This window comes from Halyomorpha halys, unplaced genomic scaffold (assembly GCF_000696795.3).
Source record: "Halyomorpha halys isolate HHAL.00 unplaced genomic scaffold, Hhal_1.1 Scaffold923.1, whole genome shotgun sequence".
Lineage (NCBI taxonomy): Eukaryota > Metazoa > Arthropoda > Insecta > Hemiptera > Pentatomidae > Halyomorpha > Halyomorpha halys.
Window position 1 is genome coordinate 169,617 of NW_027112702.1, and position 7,525 is coordinate 177,141.

The following is a 7,525-nucleotide window of genomic DNA, read 5'->3' on the forward strand; positions in this document are numbered from 1 at the left end:
TTGCTTGCATGTATTTTTTAATCAGCGGATTATTTCCTGATAAAGGAGTAACTGTTGTTATAAATTACAGATTAAAATTAAAGTTGCTCTTCGAATTAAATTTTATAAGTTTATTTCTTAAATATATTAAAAAGGTTACTAGTGGATTGGCCCATAGCCTTGTGCTAGAGCATGGTCTAATCTGTATGATACTTGTGTCATGGTAGCACAGTCACACCAGTTTCGACAAGACAATTGATAGTACATGTTGCGACAGTGAAGCTACTGCCGTGTTAAAGCCAGTTAACCATGTTGCAATCACGACATGAGCGATCGTAAACACTGCAAAAACTACATGATTGATGTCGCCATTACATATACAGTCATGGATGTCGCACAGTTATGGTGTGATAGCTGACAACACATGCTACTATTATTATGTAGTAAAATAATTTTCTGACGTACTTGCACATTCTCCCTAGGAATAGTGTGATAGGTGTATATGTTACGGCAGTACCTCTACTGTTGCGTTAAAATGTGCATATAACATATGTAAAGTGTGAACTATAAAGTAGTAAACACTATGACAACATTCTCTGCTTAGGCAGTACAGTTGCATTATCAAGTATTAGTCAAAGATCCCTACAAGAGAAAAAAAGTCAGTTATTTCACTCAAATTTTTGATTAATTTAATGAAAATAATGAACTATTGTATGCAGTAGTTACTAGCCAAAATTGATGATTCTGCCAAGTATAGTTGGGGGAATAAACAATATAGTGGCTGTTATAAAATTAGAAAAACAAAATAATTTTTCAGCCTTAGCTTCATATCTTTAAAACTATCGGAATACTACGAACCTAATAGAATTAGACGAATACATTTTCTAAAATATGAGTCTAAAAAACTATTTCTCGTACAATGATAAAGGTTATAAACGACTTGTTAGCACTATCAAGTATGTCTAATGGTTTCAGATATATATTTTTTCGTAAGTCAAAAATTTTACCAGAACAAGAAAACAGCATTTTGTGAATGTATTTCATCAAATAGACATCTGTACATATTCCTGAGATATAGTTTGCAATACGAATTCACTAACTACTGATTCGCTATTTTGTTATGAAATGTTGTTTTTTAAAAATCTTGATCTCAGGAACCATTCAACGTAAATAGCTTTATGAGGGCTCATATTCTATTAAATTTTTTTTTAAATATTTATTTATTGCTATTGACAACTGTACATTATAATACATTTAGTAAATCTGATCTAAGCTAAATTGGAGTGTAACAGGTGTGAAGAGAAACTAACCATTGGTAGCACTCTAATAACATTTTACATTACCTGGTCTCGTGGCCATCTTCTTTTCAGGTGCCTGGGAGGATTGTCAGGAATGGAAGAGGATGCAAGGTTAGAAACTAGGTGATTTGAGTGATTAGGGAGTTTATAATGGAAGGAGTGATATCTGGTTCGGGCTAGATCGGTTACATAGGGAACATTAAGGTCTTTGTGTATGATTTTATTTGTGGCAAAATAAGAAGCATTGAGGATTTTACGAAGGAAATTGGATTGTAAGGATTGAATACGAGAGGAATTCGAAGGTAACTGGAGCCCCAAAGCTCAACTCCATATGTCCAGATTGGCCTTATTACAATCATGTATCATCAGTCTTTTGTAATGTGTCGGAAGTTTAGACCGTTTGTCTAGTAAGTGCTTTAATAGTCGAAATCGACGTGCAGTTGCAATCTTTTCAGTCTTGTGTGAGGATTCCAGGTTAATCGTTTGTCTAAATTTAGTCCAATGTAGTGGACCAGTCTATTAAATTTACTGTTCTTTAACTGGCGTTTTATTGAGTTATCTAGTACCGCAGATAGTTTTAAAGATATAGAGTTCCGTCAATTTCTATTCACCCTAAATATATATTTCAAACTCATAAATTTTGAATAGAAATTGTCAAAGCTTTCATTATAGTAATCAAAAATTGGAGTGAAAAAACGGTTGAGTAGCTCTGCTCTGTAGTTATTCAGTTTAAGTACTTAGCTTTAAAGTTGGACGGCTGCAGTAATTTTTAATCCATATACAGTGATGTTGATAGAGTTCCTCAGTGATTTTCTGATAAAAACCCTAACGGTCATTTAGCCAACTGATAATATCAGTCACACTGTATTTTCCAAAAATAAATCTAATATTGTAACTGCAACAAGGACAATAGAGAACAAAATAGGCCTCAGATGAGCGAGTGCTGATTCTATCAGGGCTATATTGTGAGGAAAAAGATTGGAAGTTTGTCGCTTGGCGAGTTTATTCCGATATCCATGGCCCATATATCTCTGGTGCGGATATGTCGCCCCTGTATCGGAGAAATTGATTTCCATAACTTGTTCCTGTCCCGTTTGATTTAGTAGGTCCTGGCCGAAGCCACTAAATGGACTTCCTCCGGTTCTGAAGCGGTGGATCGGCCTGCAAATGGGGACTATTGTGCATCGCTAAATAATACTGTTGTTATCCAATGGTGTACAAGCTACCAACAAGAATATTCGATGGACCCAAACGTTGGTGCAGGTAAATATTCTCAATAACATTATTATTAAACTAACAAGTTACATAGTGTGTCAATAAATTCGGGTCTACAAAATTTGATTTGATAATTTTAGCTGATGTGTAATTTTTTTAATGTAGTTTTAAAACAATTTTAGTTTATATGTGTATAAATGACAAGATTTGAAATTGAATTGAAAAAATCACAAATATGAGGATACAATAGTACTTGAATATGGAACGTTGTGAAAGTACAAAATATAGAATAGTGTATATTCTAATCGGAAGTTTTCTTCACCTCAACAATTTATAAAAGTGTTTTTTTGTGCGTGACCGAAAATTAACTTTCTTTTTTTTTGTTTCTAAGCCCCATGCGTGTGTGGGTTTTAGGTCAAGGTGGACAAGAAACAGGTTGAGGGGTTTTACTGTATTGGAAATGCATTTAAAGAGGGATCTGAGGAAATAAGGATATTTTGGTAGTGTTGTGTGTCTGTCTGATGGCGTCGGGACACACCGGCAACACATGTATGTGGCCAGTCTTTGCTCTTTGTAGTGAAGTATGTCCTTGTTTTCGATTTTCTCGAAAACATATCTAAACATTTTGAATAAATTCGAAATATCAATGTAAAATTAAATGGTCTTTAATAACAGCTAGATATTTTCTTCATTAACGTAGTCTGACAGGCTTAAATGACGATTTTTAAAAATAAAAAATATTCTTTTTAAGTATTCAATTTTGTTTCTTTGGATTAATTAACTTCTTCGAATTTTAGTATAGTAATTAAAAATGAATAAATATAAATTATGAAAAGATTTGATAATTAACCTTAGCAGATATATCTTTTCAAGTATGAAGAATTGTAATATAGGCGGATTATATACCGTTGGAAAGCCAAAGACTTTAGAGAAAACAATATTATTAACAAAAATATCATAGGAAATCGAATAATGGAAAATGAAGAAAACGCATAAGTTAAAGATCTAACAAGATTTTAACTGGTGGTCGCATTTTTGTTTTCGCCAGTCAAATATTGTCGCCATGTCGACCTAACTTTAAATTTTAACTTTTATAATTTAACATAATCTATATTTTTGCCTTTCCGTTGACATGATGGCTAACTATATAAAAAGCAATGTTAGTACTTTCAATATTGATTCAATAACAATTTAGCAATGAATACATGGTTAAGAGCACAATGTAAATATTAGTCAACTCTTATGTTTTTATATGTCTGACATATTTATCTTTAAAAAAAAAATGATATTTTCATATATTTATTAATATTTATAACTGTATTTAAAAAATAAAACTAGTAAATTTGTTTTAAGGTCAAAACAGAGTGATACAGGCATGTGCAGAAACTGTCACTCATAGAAGAACCCAAATAATATTTTTACATTAGAAGGTCCCAATGCCATATTCTTTTCAGGCACCCCGGTGGATTGTCAGGAATGAAAGAGGTAGCAAGGTTAGAATCTAGGGGGTTTGGATGTTTAAAAGTTTATAATGGAAGGATTGGTATCTGGTTATGGCTAGATCGGTTACATACAGAACATGGATGATTTTATTTGTGACTAAATAAGGAGCATTGAGGGAATTCGAAAAGAAAAAATGTCAAAATTTTAGAATGGGGAATATTAAATGTAGTTTTCAGAATACCATTGAAATTGGAATTTATCAATCTGTCAATTACTTTCCCGTACTAACTTTCCAAATGATGCTTTCACGTTTGGAAAGTTAGTACGGGGAAGTATTGCCATAGTAAATAATATAAAAATGTCTGTTCTGAAACATGAGTATATTTCAACTCAAAGTAGGTAATTGAAAGTCGTGAAATGCGCGCGCACCAGACGAGATATTTTAATTATTTTTGAAAACATTTTTGTTTCAATATCCTGCGACTCAGAATATATTGAATTATCTGTAACATTTGTGGAGCCCTCTAGGAAATGACAAACGGATCGAAATTAACTTGTTAAGCGTTAGTCACGAATTCCCCATTATCGCAATGGTACTTGAAGACGCTGATTACGTTATAACAACACTCGATATGATAGTCATATCAAATACGTATTATATCAAGATAACTACAGAGGACACAGTCGAATCTATATTACAAAACAAAGCCCGATTGTAGCGATATCATAACTTTAGTTAAACATGCGATCCATCTCGCGTGGTAATGCACTTATTTTTCATCCTAATTTATTCATGAGGCCATCGTTTATGCTAAGATTACTATGATCGCTTATAGTTTGGCTTACGTTGTTGTTTTAGTAATAGTGTCCCGTTGTATAATTCTAGTAAAGACGTTGTCTGTAGATTATAGATTGAGATCTGCCCGCTGCGCTACAGTTGGCAATTATTAAAAGTAAAAATTGCAGTCGATTCGGAAAATGACTGAGTGAGTCGACGGGTTTTATTAGAGGAATGATTCTCTTGTCTCCATTACAAAGGAGAAATAAACGGGTTTAGTCATTTGAATAAACACTATGGCTTCCCTTTTATTTCCAAACCGCATTTGCAGATTTACGATTCCATGAAGCAGATACGTCTTTCAAATAACGTTTATTGTTTTAGTTGATTACTCAATCTTGTCTACAGATATAAAAAAAAAACTATTACGCAGTGGTTTATCATTTCAATCGATTATTTATTATATTAGTGAATATAAGATAGTAAAATATCTGGTTGGGGTACAAAGTCCTTGACAAATAGTTTTTGCTGTTTCTTCACTATTATTGGTCCTCCTGCGATTTATTTGTATAAAGTGTTCGATTTAGTACAAAATCATGGTTGGTCGAAACTTTACAAAACAAAAAAAAATAACAATAACATAATCTTTTCATCCGCTCCAGAGATAAATCTTTTTTTTCTTTTTGATTTGGAAGAAATGATTCAGAAATACTTTATATTTTTTTCCTTATCGTTATAACTAGCGGAGATATGGCCGTATGAAAATTTTCCGCTATTCCAAAATGTTAGGACGGATGGCTCCTACTAGTACCGGTGTGGTTAAAAAAAAATCGAGGACGCCAAACGAATGGTTTTTATTATTTATTTGATTTTTGGATCCTTAATAAAACATCATATCCATTATTATTCAAGTGGTGCATTAGCAACTCTATCACTTATTAATGTACTTGTTATACATTTATATTCTACTGATTTATATTGATATTATTTTAGTTCACAACGTTCCATCTATTATTGATTTACCCTTAAATTACATTGAACTTTATAATTGATTACTCCTTTGCTTCATTCCAAGTAACTCATCAATAGCTCATCATATAGCAGTCTAGAAATGGATTTAAATTACATTCGTATCTCGTTCATTCATTTTATGATGGGGTGTCCTTGTGTTCCCACATTACCTTAGAACCTCACATATAACATAAGGGTCTTATAAACGAATGCTATAACATATTGCGGCTTTGCTTTCGCTATCATGTTTTTGTTGCTTTAATAAATATTTAAGGCTGTAATATTATTAAAAGTATTTCAATAGATAGAAATGTTACGTATTTAAATAGAACTCTTTAATAACAACCATAATAATAAAATTTCTTTAATTTACTATTTCCTAAATATGAGTTTGTGTATGAAAATAGGTAGGTATAGAATCTGATTAAATAAAAAAATGATCATTAATTTTAAATTTGTTTCAAATTCGGGCCTAATCGAGGATACTATTTTCAAAATTTAGATTTACCGATGAAAATTCCTTTATACATAATTTGAAAAAAAAAAAATCGGCGTACGAACCCTCACAATCTAAAAAAAATCATCAAAATCGGACTATCATATCGATTATGCCCGATCACAAATTGGACTTTACAGCGACCCACAGACACGGAACCAGATTTATTTCTTGATATCTAAAACATAAAATCTGAGTGAAAATTTTGGATTCTGAGTATATATGTAACTGCGGTCTTCCAAAAGAACTTTAATTTTTGTTACTAACTTTTGTTTTCTCTCTTGTCAAGAATTATTTTATTTATTAATTTTACCGTATTTTTTTAAAAATTATAACGTTGTATCTAGTTAGGGGTGTCTTTTGTACAAAACTATAACCCTCTCCCCCATAACCAATTGTTAAAATAAAAAGTAACTGTTATATCAGCCATGTAAGGCCCACCAGCCCGATCTGGTAATATATATATATGTATATATAATGAAATTTAGAAATTTGGCCAATCTTTATATTTTTCGGTGAACTGTAACCGAATAATAGCTCCTTTTCCCTTTGTCACGTTCAGAGTTTTCACAAATTCATGATATATTATTTCAATTTTGTAGTACATAAATAGAGAAAATGTTTCATGGTATTCAAAGTACACAAACCACCAACTTAAAAATTTTATAACAATAGGGCGTTAAAATATTAAGATCTATAAAATGAATGTAGTGACAACATAAAAATTTCTTTTTCAGCTTTCTTTGTTGGTATACCTATAAGTTGTTCTGATAGACGATTAAACAAATATAGTAATATATACTTTAACACACCATTCCCTAATATCTTACAAAATGATGGTTCCATCAATTCAGTTTTTTTCTGTTCTAAAATCTTGCAAATAAGTATTTTCCTTTTAAAAGGATAAATTTTCATAAACGTGAGGATGATTTCGTACAAGTAAAATTTTCTAGGTGATAGAGTTGCAACTATTTTTCAATTTTTTGTTTGCATACCAACTTAAAATAAAAATATTTATTTTATTATTATTATACTTATTCTTAATACTTCAATTATTTCCTGATCGGTCATAATTTCTTTCCTCTTAAACATAATACTAATTAATGAAATGTCAGCATAATTATCGCTAAATTATGACTTCTATTGGACAATCAGAACAACGTAGACAAAATTTTATATATTATTCTACTCTGTTTCGGACGAATTTAATGATATTTGTTGGAAATATATGTAGTGCATTTGTGTAGAAACAGGGAACACTTTAACATTACATGCAAGAATCTGTGTAACAGTCAACGTAGTGTA